Source organism: Columba livia, chromosome 9 (genome assembly GCF_036013475.1).
Source record: "Columba livia isolate bColLiv1 breed racing homer chromosome 9, bColLiv1.pat.W.v2, whole genome shotgun sequence".
NCBI classification, from domain to species: Eukaryota; Metazoa; Chordata; class Aves; order Columbiformes; family Columbidae; genus Columba; species Columba livia.
Window position 1 is genome coordinate 25,196,591 of NC_088610.1, and position 24,623 is coordinate 25,221,213.

The 24,623-nt window shown below is 40.7% G+C and overlaps 1 protein-coding gene across 1 annotated transcript in view; it reads right to left on the bottom strand.

Moving 5' to 3' along the window:
- LOC102084468 (glypican-5) overlaps positions 1–24,623 on the bottom strand; it is a 442,035-nt gene that overhangs the window by 401,651 nt on the left and 15,761 nt on the right. The window lies entirely within an intron of this gene.

The following is a 24,623-nucleotide window of genomic DNA, read 5'->3' on the forward strand; positions in this document are numbered from 1 at the left end:
GCAGGGCACAGTCCCAGGCAGCAGGGTCAGATCAACTCAAGTCACTGAAGGGCTGCAGGAGAAGGGACATCTATACTAAAGGAGACACGCACTCTCAGAGCAGAGAGGAAGGTGGGTTGTCAAGGAAAGCTGGTAGCGAGTGGAAACAGAGCAGTAGATATAAAAACCTGCAGCACAGGAGGTTGGGAAATCCTGCATGGTTTGCTTTGATTCTGAAATTCCTAACAGGCAATGGAAAGCAATGGAAGAGTCTTCATGAGACAAGTGTTAACTCCAACCAACAGTCACGGCAGAGACTAGAAAAAACTTTGCACGAGGAAACATTCTTATTTACCAACTACACATATAAATTGTTGCTTTGTATAAAAGCCAGCAGCAGTTCCATCCTACATTGTTTGGGGCAACACAGACCCCTCCTCGGGCTGAGAGCATTGTTGTCACCATCAGAGGGGTCTTCTGCAATCTTTTCACTGCCCCAAGCATGCTTCAGTATCAACTGCTTTACCACACATTTCAACACTAAACTATGCTCAGCTTCCATAAATATTTTCCATTTCACAAAAACATTCAAATTCCAGATAAGCCAAACCCAAGAAGTCTCCCATGAACAGCCCCGTTTGCACAGTACCTTTCAGGCATATTGAGCACATTATGAGCTACAAGAATTACCATTATGTCTGATTTCTTTAAGGTTGCTTGCAAGCCTCGAGATGCTTCTAATGTGCTCTTGGAGCAACAGGGGAACCCACCTACAGCTAATTTAACCATTATACAGTCCTATAGGTAGCAATAAGAGGCTGAGCTCAGTGCTGTAGATAGTTGCCTCAGTTGTATTTTAATTGCTGGAGCTTTATATCATTTAAGCAATTTGCTCGTATTAACTTTGTTCCTATCAGGACAGCAAGACATTATCTTTAAAAAAATAATTGAATTTGATTCAGAACATTTAACTTAAAAAAAAAAAACCAACACAACACAGAAGAACAAACCAGCCATATAATCTGTCTTCTACATCCAAAAGCAAAGAAAGAGTCACCCTAGAAACCTCCTGCTCACTCAAGCCAGAGCTGCACTTCTTTGCTCATCCTGCAGCTCTCAGAGGTCACCCCAAGAGCCCAGGACAGTACACCCCAAAGGGCTGACCCCAGGAAGCCCAGAGCCTACAGACACTGATACAGCTTAACTTGATTTTCAGCTGAATACAGGTTGTACTGCCAGCAGGGTTTCAGTTCCATACACACATGCACTAACAGGGTCAGATTCCAAATCAAGGTGGCAACAGGTAGACTAAAGAAATACAAATGAACAAACAGCATCAGTGAAAGAACGATTAGCATCATAAGGCACAGCACTCAGGCTGCCTACCTACTGTCCAGCATGTGGTTTTATGAACCCAAAGAAGAGGAACAAGTTGCCCCAATTGCATTTTGTGTAACCTTGAGTCGCATCCTTAAAGTCTTTATTCAGACAATACTCCCATTGACTCCAATGGGAGTTCTGCCAGAAAAGAAATGGCAGGATGATGGATCTGGTGAATAATTTACTTGACAAATACCAGCATTATTTGGCATATACATCATTCTACGAATAACATCTAATCAGTCCTGTGTAAGCACCCGAGGCATTTAATTCAGTGGGATTTTCACCATTGTTTTCAGTGGGTGGCAAGTTCAAATCCCAAATGGGTAATCCTTCTCTAACATGATTTATTTTAGTGTCTCATCTTCATATGATTAGTGTTCTATTTCTCACCTGTCTTTTTCAGACTATGTTAAATCATGTTACTTATCCATTTTTTAATTGGTCCTCATATTGTTAGTAGAAGGCAGTCTACTGCATTATCTCCAGTTCCCCTCTCCTCAAAATCCTGCTAAGAAACGTGAATTATACACACAAAAATACAACAAACTGCTCAGTGTCAGCCTACTGGAATGTCCATGTAACACTGGTTACTTTAATACATAAAGGAAACATTTGTGTTTCTAATGGTTTTGTAGTACCTATGTTGAAAAGCATGAATTAAAGACTGCCTGCTAGGTTTTTCAGTCTGAAATTGATTCCCCTCTCCCCCCATAAAAGAAAAGTACGTAGACCCCCTCCATGCTCTTCAGACATACGTTTTTGTCACTGATAACATTTTTCTCTCTTTTTTTAAAAAATGTAGAGCCGGTAGGAGAAAGGGGAAGTTTGAGCCGTGCCTAAGTGCTTTGCTGGAAGAAGGCTACAGATAACAGAAGAACCATTTAACTAATTATTGTATGCGACGTTTTACCACACTTCAGCAATTTGCTTGGAACAATCAGAGTTTACCTTGTCAACAGGTGTCTTCTTGTTTTAACCAATGAATATTTATTAACCATACATCACTGAGAACTGTATCAGTACTACTTACAATGAATAGCAATATAAATCTGCCCAAACAATCCGCTCAGTCTTAATCCTGCTAAAGTGACCACAATACTCAGCATGAGCTTTGGATGTGTAAGAAAAGCTGGGATCAGGCCTAGGAACAGGGTTTTGTATGCCTGTTGCCTCAGCCCTTCTCCTGGAGCTTTGCCAGCAATTTAAATGGAGCTGGACTAATTCCCTTATGTTTAAGACAAGCTTATCTCCAACACTGGACTTTCCAACCAATGGGACTAAATGGGCACAAGGTCTGCACTTGCCAATTCAGCTGCCAGAGTGAAGCCTTTCTCTGTGTGTCTCAGCTATTCCAGGAAAGCCGGTAATCTAGTCTTTAAAGCCTTATCTTTAGAGGTCCCATTTTCCAAGGTACATGTTTTGCTGAAGCACCTGAGGAACTCTGTGACTACTCAGAAGTAAAATTAAGGGACCTGTTGAGTCACTGGAATGAGCCCAAACTACATGCTGATTTTCATTTAAAAAACTTAATGCCTCAGAAGAAATGCAAAATCCTCTCCTCAGAAGCATCTTTAAGAAAAATTTCATTTTGGGTTTTTTTAGAATTTTCAGTTTTTTCTTCTTTCAAGAAAGTTAAATCTATTTAAAGTCAGAGCAAACTTTAAAGCAGAGTATGAGATTTTAAATATAGACTTTTAAGAGTTAAAGTCCTGCATGAAGTATGCATAACTATGCCAAGACTAAAAAGAACTACTAGAACATTTTGAGTAAAATTACCAGAAATAATGTTCTCATCCTGCTAAAATGATGAACACTATGAAACTATTAATAATAGAAAAATTACCAGAATAAGCCTTTCATTTTCCTTCTTTTTGTTTAGAGATCCCATTTCCTTCTCACTCACTCAAAAGTACTGAGTACAAGGAGAATAAGTGTCCTGCCACACCATGAATTGTTTCCTGTGCCATATCTACTCCATATGGAAAAAACGCATGCAGACCTTTTTGATGGTCAGAATACAGTACTCCTGTACTGCCTCATTATTTCATGGATATTTTTCACTTTACCAGACCTACTCAAATTCACAGTTTAAAAGTGCCTGTTGTACTTTTTTATTTTCCCCTGAGAGAAAGTCACAATCAAAAGGCACAGCTGTTAACTATACCATAACATTCATTTTTAAAAAGCTATTACACTAAACAAACAATCTATGAAAGAAATACAACTGATGCAACAATGCATCAGAACAGCCACTAGGTTAAGAGAAAATGTCCTATGGACAATGCTGAAGAGAAAATGATGAAAGAGTGGAAGTCTTATTTCCTTTAAACAGTGTGAGAGCAGTTATTTTAGTCCAGACCAAAAATCCTCTAGCCCATTGATTTGTCTTCTCTGGCAGAGATCAGACCTGCTACGTTTATTTACAGATAACCCCACATGCAACAGAGTTCTCCCTGTCTAGATCACAATTTCAATCACACCCTGACCACCAGAGACCATCCGCTAAAAACAGTCTATTCCCCAGAAGACCGGCTTTTATTTTGTCGTAAAAAGGTTGGCATGAGAAATAGGCATCTTTAAATCTCACTGGAGATGTGAGGAAAAACCAACCACACAGGCTTTTCTCAGAAATACAGTGTCTCCCAGGGCTGACAACTGATGCATGAGGAACACGACATGAAGGTGACCGCGTGGCAACAGTTTTCCCATCTCTGTAGTACCAGCTTGTTCTGTTTGAATTGTTCTTCCTAAAGCATCCTGGTCACTGAGCAGCTGAGAAGATGGATATAGCTCTGCACTTATCTGCATGACTTAGCATACAAATTAATTTAACTGGGACAAGAAAAAGGTTCTGAACTTACTCATGTAAGAAGCTGCCACACAGCTCAAGGGAAATCAAGTAGATTACTTGAATAAAGGCTGTAGAATGTAGGGAGTATCAAGCTCTAGTTTCACATACTTCAAAAGACTAATAATGGAAATAGGTTTCATATTGAAGCAGTCAGTAACTTCCTGTGCACTTTTCAGGAGCTCCTCCTCCCAACAACATGAGTAATAGCACAATGAACACCAAGAATTCACAGCCGGCTCCACAAACACCAGCACCAAACACACAGTCCTAAGGGCTATTTTATAGGGACATCCCACCCACAGTGCAGGTCTGAAAATCATGCAGCACAGCAAACCTGCAGCTACTGAGCAGCTGTCCATGAGTGCTGCGGTCCTGGGCCATGTGGTGGTCTTAGCCTGGGTCAGCAAGAGCTTGAGGTTCTCTGCCCTGCCTTGCCCATCAGATGCAGGCAGGCACAGAGAGACAGCCAGACAGATGTCTCCTTAGCAGGAACCCATGGATATTGTCAGGATGACCATCACTGCCATGATAATAAATAAATACATATATATATATACATATGTGTGTGTGTGTTGCTATAAGAACATTAATAGAAAGTCATGTTTTGCTCTCCAGAATGGCCCAACAGACTAGACGCACAGGGCAGAGGGATATGCTGCAGGCTGTGGTGGGGCCTACATACTCAGTTGAGCAGTTGTAATGCAAAGCAGCCACCCCCTTACCTCCCACAAAACTGGTGCTTAGGGTTCCCATAGTGACAGATGTACAGGAGCACATTTAAAATACCAGATATAACCTTACACATATACATGAAAAGCTGTCTGTAACTTCTGATAACCTTACAAAAGCTCCTGGGCAGATCCTCCCTGGCAGGAGGGAAAGAGGAAAACAGAAATCACAACATGTTGGACTTTGTTAATCAATTCAAAGTTGTTTTTAAAAACAATTCAATCTGTTCATCTTGGAAAACAGTGCCATTTTTCAAAGGCTTATGGTACAGAACAAGTTGATCTTCCAAAAGTACTATTTTATGAAGAAATTAAAAAGACTACATACTTATAATAGAAGTATGAATAGCATCATTATAATACCTGTAATAGCTTTTTCTAGCGGAACAAAATGGCTCAACTTTCATTTGGGTAGCTGGACACTCAGAAAAGATTATTTTTAACTATGTGTCAGAATTTGAAGTTAATTAAAACTAATTGCCCACTGTACTGTAAGTGATGCCACTGCATTTTCAAATAGCTCTGTTTCCATCAGATTATTTACTTGACACTGGTCTCTCTCATTGACTGAATTCTGGGTTTGCCTTAATTGTATTAATTGTATTGCTCAAGTTGTTTATCTTTCCTTTCTGACGTGCAACTTTACATGGAAGGTCATAAATAGCAAAGTTCATAGCTAAGATTGACACTTTATCAACATGACAAAAAGCATCCTAAAATATAAACTAGTTTATCAAAATAAATTAAGTCCTCCAATATCTCACATTACTGTTCCCACTAGCCACCATTTTCTGTCCTCAGAATATTTCAGTGTTCATCTTTGTAGCAAAACTTCATAGCTCAGAACCACTGTACTTCTTAGCTGGTACAGCAGCATTTGTTATCTTTACCACATGGGTATGAAGTAAAATAAATCTCTTTAATGAGAACAAACATACAACCAGACAACATATTGCTGCTACTCCCATACATCACTAGCCTATATACAGACCTTCTCGACTTCGTGTGTCCCAAGTGCAACTCTCCACACACTGGATCACAAAATGGTAGCACCTCCTCCCTTCCCCAGGAGGGTATGAAGGATGCAAACCCAGGGTTAAATAAGGGCAAACACACCCAGGCCCAGGTTTCTGCAGCTGTCATCCAGCTAGAGGCGCTGAGGACCGCAGCAGCAGATGGGGGTTATGTCTGGAAGGAAGACAGGGCTTTGGATTTCTAGCATAACACAGATTGAGTCTAGTGAAAGAGCAGGACCCTTCCTGGAACTCTGACAAAAGCAGGCTGGTTGCCACCATACTCACGTATTGCATCGCAGGTTCACATCAGCTGTTCACTTTAGCTTATGAATTAGCATATGTGCCTTCAACTCACCTCTCTTCCCCATCTGACACCTGCAAAGGGTGCTAGGACCAAATCTCTAGGACTGCTGCCATCCTCATGGCATCCCACCTGCAAATTCTGATGTTAGCAGTAATGCAGGCTCCCATGGGAAGCCCTTGCCATGGCATGAGAATCAGTCCTTTCCCTGGTTGTAGGGGTTACATGGGGGAAGACCCAACAATATACCCATGGGAAGTTTACCATGCAGCATCTGCCTTGATCAAAACATGCTCCAGTCAGCACACACATCATCATAAGCCCCATAAACCAGCAGAGAGTCCAAGTAGGCCCTGAAACTAACTTTTTTGCTATCAAAAAGGTATGAGGGGGCCAGCTCCTGTATAATTGTATTTTCTAGCCTAAGGGTGTGTCTTCAAACTTGTTTAATAAACACACAAACTTGCCTTGTTCCCTGAAGTCAAATCCTGCCCAAACCCAGCACAAGTGCAAAGAATCCTGCTGAAGCTCAGCTCCATGGAGCAGGCGGTGGTCAAATGAGACTGACAGCTCTCTCTGGGGGCAGCCATCAGCTTGCCTCACACTTGGGTAAGAGCCTCTGCAAAGCTACTCAGTACAAGTCATCCAAAACTTGCATAAAGAGACCCACTGGCTATAAGAGCTGCTGTAGGAGAGGACTGTTTAAAGAAAATGCTGGTCTGGAGATAAACCATCATTCACCGCTAAAACCTGCAGTGGTGAGAGAAAAACGGACAGACATGAAAAAAGCACCACATTTCACTAAGTCCAACTTCCAGATGTTAGATCCATACTATACTTCTAGTCCACTTCATAATGAAGGGCAACAGCAGCTTGGTAGCCTGGAGGCTGGAACAGCAACAGCAGAGCAGGCACAAGTCAGTGCTGAAATATGCCTGGGAAGTTTGCCTATGCAGTTTGAAACATTTGTATTTTTTTATGAATAGCATATTTTTAACATGTTGAAAAGATCTTTTTCTAATTGGCACACAACATCAGTTTTAGACAAACACCTTAGAAAAAGATCTCAGTGCTGAAGAGTCCAAAATAAACATTTCCAATAGGAGAATTCTGGAGAAGAAATCTGCACTTCAAGAAAACTGTGAAAAGCTTCCTGGTTCTGCAATGCCAGGCAAGTCCATTGTCCTCAGTTTCCCTGTGGTTCGGTAACAGCCCAACTCATTCACTCCAGATCAACTTGTAGAGGTGTCCCCCCGAGCAAGAGCTGCAAAGGGTAGAATTGGGCAGGTCTCTTGCATAACTTGGGCCTGCAGGATCTTTGTTAGGGCAAACACTCAGCAGCTTTGCAAACTGAGCAAGTGTGGTACAGACTCAGAAAAATAAAGCATGCTGGGCTATGTTTTATCTACAATACGTGTTAAACACAGCACCACATTAAAAGCCCCCACAACACTATATTTAAAAACATTTCTTTTGGTTAAATATTGAAAGTAATCTTTTGCTGATTTTTCTTACACCTTAAAGTGAATTTTAGATCTAACGCAAGAAGAAAATTGGAATGTGTTCTGAAGTGAGAGAACTTGAATGCAACAGCTCAGTTAAATCTATGCCAGTGCAAATCTTTCCCTGTTGGTTTTGATCATGAGTATCACAGCAATTGCTGCAATTCTTTACATAAGTGACACAGGGAAATTTGACCCCTTAGCTCCAGCCCTGCTGTGGGACCAACTCTTACAAAACACCACTGATTTCATTATTCCCTCCTGCCTCCATTGCAACAGGTCTATATTAGTGGTTCTTGCCAGCAGATCAGTAGTTTAAATTGCAACTCATTTGGGGAGGCATCTCCGCAGTTTCTTAGTGACACAAGTTTCACGGTGCTTCCATTAACTGTAACAAACACTGACAAAACACCTCTGCTTGGATGTCAGTGTGCTGCCACCCTCCCTCATCACTCTCCAGGATGCTGAGCAGATCCTGGCTTCATCTGCTAGATGCTGGGTTTTTCATGCACAAGATTGTAATCTCTTCTCCAAGATACTGCAGGAAAAAGCAGATGAGCCCTGAGCAAGTGTAAATTAATGCTGACATTTGCTGGAATAACGTACTCTCTTGAGCCTCTGCATCTATGACGCCAGAGGCTGCTGGCAGCATGAGTTTATATGCATCTCTCTGCTAAATCAGAGCATCATCTGCACAAATCAAGCACTTGGGAGACATCATGAGATTAGTGATGGTCCCTGGGGGACTCCAGGTCTGTAGGGCCATAGCTGGATTCTGAGCCATCTATTCTCATTGACCGCTGGGATTTCTTACAGGCAATTTTTAGTGACAAAACCAAGGATAAATATCACCCGTATTTCACAAGGTAACAGGCAAGCTTTGTTTGACTTTGAAGTACAGATTCATCAGTGGTGACAGCACTACCTATTATACACAGCTCATTTTCTTTCTTCAAAACTGAGTCCAGGACTGGTTATAAGTTTTTCTGCCCAGCACAGTAATTCTGCGACAAATGTGGGACCCAAGACAGGACACCTGTCCTCCTCAAGTCCTTCACACAGTCGGATAGTCAAATGTAATGAGATTTGTATACCTGGTGGCAGCTCTGAGCCTGATCCAAGACTCCTCAAAACCAGCAAAAAGCTCCTGTGACCCCAGTGAGCTTTGGGACAGGTCAGCTGTGGCCTGGTGCTCCAGTACACATCTCATCTCTGACCTTACAGAGACAAGGGCTCAGGCCATGCTGTAACTCACACAGATGACACCCACTTCCTGCTTTGTTTTCAGACTGAACCTTGGGGTTGGAAAAACGAAATCTACAGGAACCCTTGGCCTCTCAATCAGTAGTTCCAGCTCACCAGGAGAACTTCAGCCTGAAGCTGGGGGTACTGGTGTTTCTGTACTTCCACCAAGCAATCTATTAGCCACAGCTCTCCCCACTGACTGCAGTGACACTGCTTGGGAAATCAGCATGAAAGAATTTAGCTCTTTAAGACATGGAACATCTACTCAAAACAAAGCCTTGCAAGTCATCAGTAACTAAATACTAGGACCCAGTATATACTTACAACCCGAATTTGCACTTAGAGATATTGATATGTAGCAAGCTTCTTCATGAAGGAACAGGTAGATTATTTTTTTTAAGCTCTGACATGCCATTTCAGCTGTGGTATCCTTAATTTATTTAAATGGAAGATAATATGTCTTTGTATTGAATTATACTTGGGTTGGTTATTAAATTAAAACTATTATTCCATTATAGCTGTAAGAAATGGAAATGCTGCATATGGCTGTGTGCAATCCATTATCTAGCTTATGGAGCCAAAGACCCTTCAGAGACCATTACAAATCCATCTGATATTCCTCTCTGCCAGATTTTACACACTGATATCTGCACTAGACGTAAAAAGCGTAAGACTGTATAGAATCACTATTAATCAGGCTTTATATGCTGTTTGTGCCAACAAAGACAAAAAGCTCTGAGCATAAACTTATTCCTTGTGTACTGTTCTTAGTTAAGTGTGTGATGCATGGAGAAAAACAACTATTCCAGTCAAAGTACATCACGTTAAAGAGTATTCACAGATAGCTGATTTGCATCAGTGTCCACCTTAACTTACCTCTTGCACAGCAGTAATTAACCTAATACAGCTCTACTTTGGAAGGAAAAAAACCTGCACCTTGGGGATATTTTCAAAGGCACATAGTGGGAATAAACAGGAGAGTTGCCTTAACTGACTAACAGGCCTTTGAAAATCTTCCCCAATACTCCTTCTGGTATATGACCTTTTTTATGAAGCATGCCATTTTTTGTGTGCAGAACCTTTAATACTGGAATTGCTTACAGTGATTCAGCATGATCACTTGTTTTGGCAATATTCTGAAACTTTGATCATCCATGAGTCTGCATGACTTGTGTTTAAAAAAAGGTCATGTTTACAGTGTGAAATCAATCTTTTGTAATTTCCTTGGTATCATCTAATGTGGGAGGGCAGCCTGGAATTGAAATGACACAAAGACCAAAAGAGGGAAAATGCTCCAATAAGTTGTAGGTAGCCAGACATTTTGCACAGAGCAGCATTCTGTGCTTATGCTCATAGGGATGAACACCCTTTTAAAGGTGAGGAAAACAGCTCTAAGCCACTGAAAACGGACAGCTGGCTCATTTTGACACTATTCAAGATAGTGCTGAGCATCTATTTTCTGATGTTCAGAGGCCCTTTCAAAATGCAGAAAACACACAAGGAAGAATCAAGTCAAAATTGCGAGGTGCTTGGAGAGAACAATAGCATCAGAGTCTGGTATGTTAGCTCTTTCATTGCCAGAGCTTTCAAATATGTCTTTACTTAAGACAGACAAAATCCTATGTAGTTAGTACATTTTCTGGCAATAAAGTGAAAGCTGATGTACTAAAAATGCATGACTCATGCAGGCTGTTACATTTCATTTCCTCCTGAGTAAAGACAACTGCTGTCATCTTTGTCTTAGGGCCAACATTTTGGTTAATCTACCTTTGACAGTTACAGCCCGAAGCAAGTTGAGATTTCTCTCTGGGCCAGTTCCCAGCCCCTCTTCCGAACCAAACACAAATGCAAAAAGCTGATGTGCTTCCCCAAAAGCATGAGGCAGCTATGCAACGGGTGTGGGCTGCCTTCACAAGGCATTAATTCATTATCATATTAGCTGATCTGAATCACTACCACCACACACACAGGGATCTACAAGTGAGCTGTGACAATTAAACATCTTTTTGGCAAGCCTGTTATGATGCCTCATGGCTCAGCAGAGAAGAGAGCCCCACCTCCAAAATATCCAACCTACCTTACAGGAACTCTACACAAGACAAACTCAAGGTTGGTTTGTTTGTTTTTTCTTATTTTTGTTGACTTATTATTACCAGGGGCAGCATTAATTTAACATACACTGCACTCCACCATCAGGAATTTTCCTGTGGATTTCTTCATTAAGAAGAACTGAGAGCAGCTGCTTACAGAGGTGATAGAGGAGGGAAACCTGCCCAGCTTGGCAAAGTGCAAGAGCATCTGGTAGTAATAACACATCAAGGATTGCTGTTTGATTTAAGGAGACTCTTCCTAACACAAACCTCTACAGAAAACGCTTCCCACAACTGGCTACAAGAACCTGTCAAATTCCTTTTCTTTCTGTTTTTCCCCCCACTCTTCAATACTATGCCAAGCTCATGGCCAAAAGGGGTCCCCCTCCTGCTCCTCACAGGTGAAACACATCAGTGGGGCACTTGCCCTTCTTCCCCCCCCACTCAGCACCAGTGGTTTTGAAGAAAGGAGAACAATAGGAAATAGGAGAGATGAAGTATCAGAGCAGCTCAGAAAAACTACTTGGAAAATGTGCTTGCTGAACATGCTCTTTCTAGGCACATTTAAGGTTCTCCTGATATCCAATCAGTTCATACTCCCAAGACCCTTCCTTAGGAACTTCTAAATATCTAAATGTATTTTTTAGTGCCCAGGCTAAAAATCCAGTGAGCTGCAATCATACCCACTCCGAATTCTTTTAATAGAAGAACTTATTTTTTCTAGGACAATTCAACTCTGATACCTCAGTTCACTCATGAGAAAACAGGCAAGAAAGCAGCACTTTTTCCAGGACAAGAGTATTCTTTATATCAAGCTTCCTACACCGAATCTTTTTTGTAGTTTTATTCCCTTTCTGGGAAGAATTTTTCCTCCCAGTACTTGTTTCACATCAAGAAAAAGATGAAAGTATACAGAAATTTGCAATCAGGACCTCCACAGCTGTTCACTACAGTAGGGAAATAATACAAATGACTCCCTCCTGTGTCCCTTGCTTTGCCATCATAAATCTGCGTTCCCATTTCCCCTGGCACAAGGACAGCCACTTTTACTGAAGCTGCCAGAGTCAAGAGAACCAGCTCTTATCCTTACTATGGTCTGACTGCAACAAAACAAAACCACTGTAGTAGAGCACAGGGGCTTTGGTTTGGAGGTCTCTTTGCATAGAGCCAGGCAACTGTGGAATTGCAATTAGCTGTCAGAAGTGGGCACACATGGGCTGCTTCTGGTTTTCAGGTAATTGCTTTCTTCAGAGGGAGCCTCTGTTAGGAAGCACCCTGCAGAAAAAGGCACTGTCACTAACTTAGAATTTCACCTGCAAAATAGTAGGAATTCCACACGAAACAGAGATGTTAGCAAGTTGGGACAAAGCTCCAGGGGAAGGTGAAAGTTCAAACAAACATAAAACTTTGTGAAGACAAAGCCAGTTCAAAGTATTTCATATGCAGAAAAACTCAAGCTGTAAAAACCCTCGATCTTCTGGGGACCACAACCCTCTTTTAATTATGGCAGCAACAGGAACAGGATGCTCTTACTCTTTAAAACTTCTTGACCAACCTAACTGGTTGAATCACTTTTTAGGAGGGCAGTATCTCCATGCAGTAACCAGTCCAGCATCAGCTCTCAATCCATTTCGCTCCCAGCTGAATAACAGAGTCTACAGCAACAGAAGCAGAACTGGACTAGAGTCAAGGCTCTTGGTACCACAAACTTCACATTTTAAACATGGTATTTTAGTGCTGTTCAGTCATTTAACAAGAAAATAGATTTATTTTTCCTGTTTTAAAAAACTAAATAACAGTATCTCTAGTTGAATGCTATGGATGAATTCTTGAGCATCTCCTATTTAAAGAACCACTGATTTAATGTTTTTCCCTTTTTTGTAGTTACAACAAAATAAACCTTTCTCTTCAAAAGCCAGACCTTCTCTCCAGATGACAAAAACTGTAGCTAATGAACTGAAAATGATATCTAAGAAAAGCCATCTCCATTCAGAAGAGTTATTCCAGTTGGTTGATGAAAGACTTTCTGATATAGTCAAGTTTTGTGTTAGAAATAGGACAGAATTTCTGCTAATAAGACAGTTCTGAACTAATTACCATTAATTTCAGCAAGGAATTTGCATAACAATGCTTTAGGTTAGCAGTATAGATATGCATTTCCCCATTAGATCTAATAAGTCTTTTTGTGGGCACCAAGATGATGTAAAACACATGATACACAAATCAGCAGAAAAAAAGAATTACCAAAACCTTATTTTCATAATTTCTCCAGGGACACATTTCTCATTAAAAGAGGACCTGGTTGCAAAAAACAAATCCATATAACAAATTAATATACTGTTGATCAAACATGTGGAATATATACAGCAGGATTATAAATATGGATTTTATGCATCACTATATAGAATATGCAATGAAATCTCTGCTTCTCACAAATGTAACAAAGGAATAAACATGTTGCAGGAATGGATTTATTGCATGAAGTTCCTCATTTAAGAGGTCTCCTGGGCAGTATTATATGCTAGGTACACTCTGATTGATAGCAGCTTCCAGTACAGGTCCCTCTATCCCCTAACATATTTCACTATCAAAGCTACAAACAATTTTTTTTTTTCCTATTTGTCTTTTTCTTCCATTCACTGACAAGTTAAAACATCTCTAAACCATGACATGAAGTTTCTGAAAACCCTTTTTCACTTTAAAAACGTTACGCTTTCATGGATTTCTAAGACAACCTTGCTCATGAAGTGTGCTCTGACTCCATCCACCAGTAAAGGAATCCCACACAGCAGGAGAAACCTGAACACTGTCCTTTTGAAAACCAGGTTGGATGCAAGGAATCATAGTACAGCCTCTGATCCAACACCCATTAGAAGTCATGGGAATTTCTTTACCAAATCTCACAATCTCCACATCACCCCATTTTCCTTAAAAGAAAGGTATTGGGGGTTGCCACTTCACAGAAAGTTACCAACATTCATCTTTTTCTAAGGAAAAAGTATACATCCCCCATGACTTCCACTAAACCTGCGTTTCTCCAAGATCCCTGTTTGCACAGAACTATTAGGAATAATGGCAAGAAGCAGATGAGCAACTCTGTGTCACTGTTGTTAAAGTAAATTTTCCTTTTCAAACTACTGACACACAATAAGTCACTGCTACCTGCACAGGGGGTTATGGGGTTCATACTTTTTTTTTTTTTATGCAGTTCTCACATATTTGAAGCTTTGCTAAAAATCAATCTGTAACGCACCTTTACTGATAACATGAGCTCATTTATTAATGTAAAAAAATCTGTCAGACACCTGGATATGTGCTCATTGAGGACCCTGTTACTGCCTTTGAACACTCTCAGTGCTTGCAAGGCTGAGCATAAATTCTCTCAGCTGCAGAACTGGAGCCTACAGAGTGGACAAAACATACACATAGTGGCTTTCAGACACACTGCCAATTTATTCACAAGTCTAAAGCAAAATCTGTTCTAATTGCAGTGAATCAGCCTCACTTCCTTTGAAGACACCAGTTTTATGTCAAACCCTGGTAACTGAACATTATTTGTTTGTTGTTCATATTGAAATGAACTGCTAACTAGTACATCTCCTGTTAAAGAAAGAGCAGCATTGAGTAATTCTAATCAGTTCCTTTATGAGAAAGTCTGTTTCCCTTCTGCCCACGGTTGCTGTCTGCATGCTAATTCACCCTCACTTAATCATGCAATGCTGTCACCACTTATGCAAGTAAATCTGGATTTTTTTTTAACCTGTATTAAGTCAGGTGTAGTAAATTTATGCATCTGGATATCATTCTTCCTGAGAAGTACATAGATGTTTAAATACCCACATGAGTCACAGTAAAATATGTACTTGCTTTTAAACTATACTGTACAATTACTTATTTCCTGCAGTTTGAGTAGTTTTTATGCATTCCGTCTCTATCTTGTGCAATGTTGCCATTTACTAAGTTCACTAAAGAAAACCTATGGCCTACTGCCCTACATTAAAGCCCTGCTAATTAATTACAGATTCTTCCAGGACTGTGTTCTGAATTAATGGAAGAAGAAAAAAGTGTGCCCCATACTTTCCCTTTGTTTTTATACTTCCACACAACAGCTAATGGCTCTTGTATTGAAACCCTATGCTGAATGTAATGAGATGCAAGACTCTTCCACATCCATGGTTACTATTTACTAACAAAACTGATCATGTCAGGAATTTAATTAGGTTGTTTCTAGCACCAAAATCTTAAGCCATGAAATCATTAGTGTCTAATCTTTTCTTTGTTTGCATTTTATAAAAAAAATTAAACCCCAAACTAAACACCATTCCTCTGTCACAGAAAGCTGAGCTTCTCAGGGTTTGCCAGGCATAGCACACTAACAGGTTTAAGAGTAATTAACACAAGCTATTCCACACACAACTTTTTCAAGCCACACCACAGCAGCAACTGCCACTAGTAGTGTTGTGCTTCAAGGTTGTACCAGTGTTTTTTTTACAAATCCTTAATTTCAAGACTTACAAGTTGGCTGTAAAAGTGAGCTTCAGGCTAAAATCCAGCTTATACACTGAAGCAATTATTTTTTAACACCAAAGTTCTTATAAACCAGCATTCAGTTAGGATACACTGGTGTACCCCTTGTCCCCACCACTCCAGAGCAGAGCAAAGTGGGTTCATGGGCTGTGGAAGTGTCCCATGTGTTTCTCTCAGCATAATCTGACCTTCATCCATCTAACCAAGGGTGCCCCTGTCCTGCTGAAGCCAGCTGCTGCCCTGGGCAATGCCCACACATGCTTCCCCCCTACTATCAAGGACTAAACAGCCTTTGCTGGGAGCAACACGCTTTCTTGGCCTGAAAGAAGATCAAGGCCAGAGGTCAGCATATTGAAAGACTCTAATCTCCTGTATATTCCTGCCCTGGGCAAGCCCTTTCCAAAGTCCAGCATTTCCTTCAGGAGCCAACAATGAAGCCACCAAGCACAAGGACATAATTCCCAGAAACCACCTCACCTGTGATTTGAGCAAGGTTTGCTTTCAGGACATGATGGAAAAGAAACTGCAATCACCCACATACTTATATATTTGTTGAGTCCTTGCTGCCCTCAAAGATCTTGTGTCCAGACTAAGCTGGTGTTCAGCAGGACCATCACCCTGTCAGGGTGCTGCTGCAGGATAAAGAAATAGGGACTTCCCACCCAAGGTGGGGTAATCAGAGGGCTCCATGCAGTAGAGATGTAGCCTCTTATTCAGCCAGTGAACATTTACCGTATTCCCTCCAGAGAGGCAACAGATTACCAATAAGCAAGAAAGTACTTGTAGGTAATAGCTGTTACATTCTCTGTACTAACCTAAAGGAAAGCAGAGAAATCAGGGCAGCACCAAACATGGTCTTTGTACCTGTTTTATACATTAACAGCATCTGTAATTCAATATAATCAAAAAACTTCTCCTTTGAGCAAGATTTAGATAAGAAAACATCTTGAGACCACTTTTTTTTTGCATGAAATCAATATAGTTTCCATTTGCTGCACTGAAGGTGGGCTTGAAATGCTGCTCTTTACTACCAGCATCATACTCATATCCAGCTCTGGGCCACCTGTTATGTCTCATGCTTATGCTGATCACCAAGTGAATGGCTTAGCTATTCATTACCTCTGCAGGAGAGCCATCCTCTGCATAATGGAGTCATGGTCCCCCCAAGGAGGCTACTATAGTACAGACAAGTGACAAATGTGAGGATTACTGTAATGCCCTTGGGAGAATTAGAACATGCCAGGAAAACTCAGTCCTGTTCATCTCTACAAAAGGGATAAAACCATTCTTTATCACTGTTACCACTGAGGCTTCTTAATGTACAAAGCCAGAGGTATTCTGTCAAGAAGCAGTAGGATATCAGACAAACTAAAGAGCTTCATTAACCCCAAATTTCCCAGAGTCATATTTCTGGAGTTTGACAGCTTTGTCATCAAGAGTAGAAATTTTATGAAAGTGAAGTTCTGAGTGACAAGAATGTGATCACACTTAAGAGTAAAAATGAACAAACAAACATCAAAATCAAAAACCACCAAAGGTATAACTTCAAAGAAAAGTAAGCTAGGAGTCAGACCCAAATCAACACATGGAGTTGCTAGAGGCCCCAGAGAATAATTTTCCTGAGCATATCACAGAGTGAATGAAGGGGACTCCATGTCCCTATTTGTGAATGGGACCTCACCAGGGCTTCAACTACACAGCTTTCTACATTTCAGGGGTGAAGCTACCAAGGTGTTCTAGGTGCAGCTGAAAGTACCTGTGGGCAGAAGACTTAGTGATAATCACTTCTCCAGAAATGTTTTAAATAAAGAGATGCCTCATAAGTCACCTTAAAGCAGCAGGCAGAGAGGACATTGAAGATGAATCCATGAAAGTAATTGTATTAAGTGAATGAATGACAAAGGTTGTTCTAACAGAGCATTTAATTACTTTCACCTTGTATTAAAAAGCATCCCCTTTATTTTTGTTCCAGGTTTACACAATCAGTTTCTTTCCCCTCTTTGATCACTTAACAAGATGCATTTCTCCTGCATAGAGCTGTGCTTTTGTTCCCATCAGATTCCAGAACACAACTGTGCACTGTTATTGCATAAAAAGCAGAAACAGCAAGCTTTGGCATTCTGCCACTGCCATTTCACTTATTTTCATCTTAAGTGCAAACTGTTCTTTGCTTGACAAAAAATAAGATGTGCATGTCACAGTGGGGAGGGCAAAAATTATGAGCTGAAAGTCAAATAGGGTGCGTTGTACTCACCATGTTGTGTTTTTATGGGCTGAAAGTCACCCATGATCAGCTGATCTAAGACTCAACATAGGAATAAAGTCACACAGAAGCAAAGAAAAAACCCTTGGAGAAATCTCCTCTCAATAAGGAAGATAGTGAAGAAACAGCAAGATATCTTGGTCTTCATTTACCATTGGAGACAGAATTTAAGCACTTGGTTTGTCAAGGGACATGGGAGAAGGCAGAGCAGAGTTATTAGAAGGACAGGCATAGCTCTCAGCATGCTTGTGTTACCCACTACCTTCCACCATAAAAATTAGGATTATGACAAGCTATGGGATGAAAGAACAGGGCAAGCAAAGAGAGATGGCTTAAATCTGTTGTAACTGGAAGGTCCTTAAAATGGCTGCTTAGCTGATGTGCTCAAAAAACACAATGCAGGATAAGGGCCTCAAGTCAAAAGAAAGTAAAAAATTGTAGCTGTACAACAAAGGTAAACACAACCTTCCCTTCTCCCAAAATGCAGAGACAATCAGTCATTCTGATGGGACTATTGCTCCAGATGATTTATTTCAACAACAAAGTTTTATCTATAGTTGGTTCTCATAATGAAGTGTGTTGGATACTGTGTCCTCCTTTCCTATTATAAGGAAAAAACCCACAAACTGTATCAGCAGCCTGACTACAAACTTCCTTCTAGGGTTGAACCACCCCCACGTTATCAGGACTGACCTGTACCTGAATGTACCCAGAGCTCACAGCATGTTTCACAGTAACAGCATCTGCAAGCACAATCACAGCTACACATCTCCTGTGTATATCTAAAATAAAGGGTAAAGTACTTGAAACCTTTAGGAGTAGTGACAGGTTGGAGTTCATCCTGCTTTTGAGTCATGCTACAGACTGTCAGGCTGACAGATCTGCAGATCTGAGCCTCTATGGTCATTTATATACTAGGAAAAAACACACCTCCTTTTACAAGCTCCCCATCACCTATTTTGTTTAGACCACATGTTCCATGTTAAGGGTCTGACTTACTATATCGTATCTAGTATGAGAAAGATGCTTAGCCCTGGTACTCCAATGCAAATTAAAACACCATATTGCTTGAGACATCCAGTCCCTCACAAAGGTTGCTCAAAGAGTTTCCAGAAACACCAAGCTATTTCTTGTCAAGTTAAGGCTTCATATTAGAATACCGCAAAAGAGATGAAAAGATAATAAAAATGCCCCTCTACCTAGAAAGATGACATTAGATTTCTATGAGGTTGTTTGGAAGAACTGAGACAAACTTGAATTGCTTTTCTGTGTGACCTCCATATAATATAGTACTTATTTCTTGCCCCCTTAATCAAGAGAATGGTCTTTCCATAAGTCATAATTTGACTTACAGATGTTTCTGGCCCTTGTGATGCCCAGAGTAGCAGTGCTGGTGGTTTTCACCTCCGTGTTGGTGTGCAGCTCTTGAGAACACAGTGATAGAAATCACAGGGAGCTTGCCATCCTCATATCATACAACTATGAAGAAAGCAAAACTGAAAGCCTTTTTTGGACTAACTTCAATGTGGGAAAGACTTAAGAAGTTGGGTTTAACAGGTGGAAGAATTTGTTCAAAACCATTATGCCCCATACCACTCAGGAGCACTGCTTTTATTAGAGTAAGAAAGTTTGCTGAACTTCAGAATAATCTAGCAGAACTGGGAGCTACGTTCATGTAACACTGGCTGCTCCCAGGAAACATCACACCTACACTTGACATCAGCTGGGGCAACCTGCATTTCATGTGGAACATGTTTCATCAGCAGGTTACCAGAGGATTCTGCTCTGATCTGTAGATTTCAGATGATCACTTTGCTCTATGTTCTTGCAGACTAAGTGATTTGCAGGCAAGCATGGTAGAAATCAACATGGACACACAACATACATGTTAAAACACTGGCAATATGCTTCTTTGGAGAAGATCTTCCCTGCACAAATGACTAAGGAATGAAATGTATCTTAAGGCTTGGTCTCATTCTGCAGATAACTTTTCACTTGCAGAGAAGCAGCATAAGGTATAGAATAAGAATCTCAGCTTCCTCCCCACCCCAACATTTTCCCTGGCTGCTATTACTTAATTTTGATCTGTGAATATCCCATCCCCATCAATGTCACTCAACACCACCTAAGTAAGATGTGCTGTAGCTACCTAAAACCTCATTGATTTTTGTTAAGAGTGTGCTGAACTGACAAAGCAGAAGTAGGCTAGAAAAAGGAAACATACATAAGGCCCAGATTAGAGATAGATGCAGACCAATTTTGGTTTTATGTCAGCATAGTCTATACTTAAAATGGAATTATCTTTGATTTAGAGCCAGAGCAAGAGGATTGTTTAAATGGGCTCAACTCCCTCCTGCCTCAAAACCTAAGCATGTTTACTCTCCAAGAGCAGTTCCAAATCATGCCTTGCACAGCCTGCTTTCAGATAAAAACAAAGCACAGAATAAGTAGACAATGGAATTTTTGTAATATTTCAAATTAAACAAAGGTTGTTTCTTTCGTAGTTTACTTTTTTTTTTTTTTAGTTTAGGTTCTTGACAGGGAACTTTGTCCAAGAACAAGATCTCCTTATCTCATGCATTAATCTACAAGTTCAGCAGGTGCTGAGTTACCGAAGAGGTTCTGACTTTCACTTAGCTAGAGGTGATTGAGGAAAACCAGGGAAGATGACTGCAAAACTGCCCAGCATGGAGTTGAGTCCAAATACAAGCTGTTTAGCAAGACTCATTGGCCCCAGTAGAAATTTCATTTCATGGGCAATAAGCTCTATCAGAAATACAGAATTTGAGCTCTTAAATATAAAATATGAAACTTACGAGTGAAGATGTTTCAAGTTATTTTATATGCCAGGTTCCCTTTTGTTTCAGAACCTAATATACAGATGACCTACCCTGACCTGTAACCTCAGTAACACTTGTCCTCAGGCATAAAACTGAGCTCTGGGCAAATATAGTCAGCATCTGCATTATTCTACTTGTAGTAACCAAAGTGGTATAATTCCCACTGATAGGGTGTGGTGGATTGTTTTGTTTTGTTTTTTTTCCAGCAAGAACATAAGCCAAAATCACATTCCAAGGAACTGGCTGGCAGCAGAAATACAGCAGAAGCCCTTGGCCCAAACACCTGGGTGCAACTCATCCAAAAACCAGGTAAAAGCCTACAGGGTCAGCCTCCTCTGAGCTCTCAGCATCACAGCTGGTCTGAACAAGCTGGGTTTAGAACTAGTTTGGTTGCACATACTTGTGATGTAGCCACAACAGCAAGAGGGCTGTACTCAGTGACACTAAATGCTTCTATTGCCTCCCACTTGAAAAAGCAGCAAGGACATGGCTCAGTAACTAACAGTTCCAGACTCCTGGTTTATGCAATCATGCCAGAGTGAAATATGGATTCAGAGCCACTTTTCTGCTGACTTTCAGGAGCTTTTTGTTCAGAGCCTGAACTTCAAAAGCTGCTCACTGGCCTCTGGTGAAATACCTTTTGACTCTGATGGAAAGTAGTCCAACTAATTTGGGGTTACATCTAAAAACTTCACCCACCCCAAGTACCACCTGTAGCCATATGAAAGGACAACGCCTGTTACCAGTTGCTAAAAACAATTACTTTGCTACCTGTTGAAGTTTAAATGCATTGCAATAGGATCTCTTCCTGGCAGCCCAAACATTATCCATTTAGTTATGAAGTAGCTAGAAGGCACTTTTGTAAAGTTATCTGTAAAGTTTCCCAATACTTCACCTACAGGGTTACATATGGCCTGCAACCCATATGGGTTGCTGCAAGTCTCAGTGAAACATGCCATTAATTAGCTGCTGACAGCATCAACCAGATTTAAATTGTACAATTTGGGGGGCATGGAGGGACAAGGAAGACAACAAATGAATCTGATCTTCAATGGACAAGACACAAAGGTAATAGATGATGGTATGCCATGACCTCAGTCTCACTGTTCCTGTAGGACTAGAGTAAATACAATTTAACAACTCAAGAAATAAAAGGATTCATCTGTAATAGCTACCAGATATGCTCTAGCAGTTCAGCAGATGGTAAAAGCAAGGGTTAGCTCCTCAGCCTGAGCACAGTGGAGCCATAGCAAGTGCCAGATGATCTCCAAGCACCAGTCCTCTCTACAACTGAGACATGACTCAGCTGAAAACCAGCACAGCTCTGGCACAATCACTTGTGAGGATGGGGCATCTCATTCCATCTCTTCCACAGGTGATGGACACCACCCACTCAGTAGGAATGAGAAGAGAGTACCTTAGGGACATTGAAAGCTGGCTCTTAACACTGAGAAAACATGCAGTTCTGTAGTACATACACAGCCTCAAGTGTGAGCTTCGTCATCAACAAAAGTACACATGAAAGCATCCTGTGCCTCCCTGTCACAATTCAGTATTGAGGGTCAGATACAGACAGCAGCTAAACCTTAAGTTTCTGAATTTCACAGAACAAAAACCAGATTTTAAAGCAAACAAGCACCACAGGTGATTGCTCAGACTGCAGCTGCAGCAATGAACAGTTAATACAGAAAGCTCATACTGAGTGCAGTCTCTGCATATGCTCTGCACATACAGGAATGCTAACATAACTCCACGAGTTGACGAACAGGGAAAACACGCTTCGGACTTATATGACCCCAAGAACAGCTGAGAAAAGTAGCTGAAGAACAAGAAGAGACTACGAGCCATCAGAGGTCTCAGATCAGTGGAGGAAGATACGGTAGGCAATAAAATACCATTCAGTTAGCAAGAAAGATTTCATTCTGCTACTCTGCCCATCCTGGCTAATTTATGACTTCCATGAAACAAGACATCTCTGAATGCAAACCACACTACCAAACTGAGTCCTTCACACAGGTCTTTTAAAAGTAGCCATGATCAGGCCTGTAAGACTGAGTATGAACAGAAAAAACACTGCACTCCAATTTGTTCTTTGTCCTGTACTCATGAATTCCCTTTCTTGTGACTAATCAGACTGAATAAACACACTCTTGGAGCTGGATATCACAGCTGACAAGTCAGATTATTAGGCACAAGTTGTGCCAACTGATATCAGGATGAGCTGATGGCTTCTGAATAGGCTTTTCTTTATTCACATTTGGCTCTTGTGATGCATGCCCTTTACTGGGAAATGAAGGAGATGAAGGCTTCTTCACATAACAAAAACCCTCAGCAAGAAGAAAAATAACTTCTCTGATGCTGAATTTATTCTTCTGCTCTTTGGCTTTCTTGCTGACATGCAAACATCAAAAGTTACTTGCAGGATGAGATCATGTCAGTGATCTCAACCTGAATGTTACCATATGGGTTAATAGCTTTGCTGGCTCCCATGCTGGAAGTGGTTTAATTTTTCCACAAGTTCCGTGCTCCAATTTATGAAAACAAAACACTCCCAAAACTTGAGACATTAATCTTGGGTGCAATTCCAGTACAAGCAATGGAGCCACAAGATAGAAAAAAATTGGCAATTTCTTTATATCTCAGACTTTTCTTTGTATCTCAGACAAGACTAAGGTTACATGGGCCACAGATAGAAAAGCTGTCTGTTTCTTCCAAGTCAAAAATGAAACTATGCATTTGACAAAAAAACAGAAACATATAATCCAGTTCAAGCTAAGTTCAAATGCCACGATTTAACTTCTTTGTCAACAGCTATATTTCACATACATCAAGGACACAATGTTTGTATGCTGTCAATAGAACTTCCAGAATCTCCTTCTTGCTCCCAGTCATGGTCAAATTCAGCTTGCCACAGATGTAGCCTGAAGGTAAGGGTTTCTGTATGTATATGCACACAGATTTTTGAAGTATAAAACCTGAGATCTGGAATCTGCGCATGTGTACACATGAATGATAAATAGCTTACAGCAATAGACTCCGTTTATGGATAGTAACAGCTGAGGTCTGGAATCCAAATATAAACACATATGCGCATATATATGGGTTATATGCAAAAACTGAACCGAATACCTCTTGATCTGGAAGTCAGACTCACACTACTGGGAACCAGAGGTATCAAGCCTAGATTTTCCAGAGTATTACCTAAATATATAGGTAGATGCTGAATGGATTTTAGAAAAAACACCTGAATGAGCTAAGATTTGCCGCACTGAAAAACAGCCTCCTTTGTTAAAATGTGCAAATCCCTGATAGGAATTTACCCACACTTAGCTGCTCCAGTAACTTTACGAATCTGTTTCATTATCTTCCCCCATTACATGCATTGGCTCAAAGTCAGCAGCTTACTAATGCGACATGGGTTAGACACTGGCTGAGGACAATGCCTCATTGTGGTAGAGGTCATTGCATAGAAAGTTCACAGCAATTCACAGTTAAAAACGACTCCCACAATTGATGCAAGTCAGAGTGAAACACCACCCAAAATATAAATAGGGCAAACAATTTGTGGATGGATAGAGTGATTGTTTGAAGAGAAACCAAACCACTAGTGCAGACTGAATAAGGATGTAATGAACAAACAGTTAGAAATATCCTCAGCACAAAGACAGTGGAACAGGTAAACGCCACAGTAAAAGGCAAGAAATAAGACTGGCAAAGCTAACATTGTGACATGTGGCTTCTTCACACATTAATAACATGGACTGCTAAATCGCCTGTACACATCCTGCCTGCCTGCTCAATCCTCTTTGTGCAATTGATACCAAATGTAATTTATCACTGGTCCCATCCTTTTGTTGCAATAACAATTTCCCCCACAAACCTGTTTTAATGAAGTTTC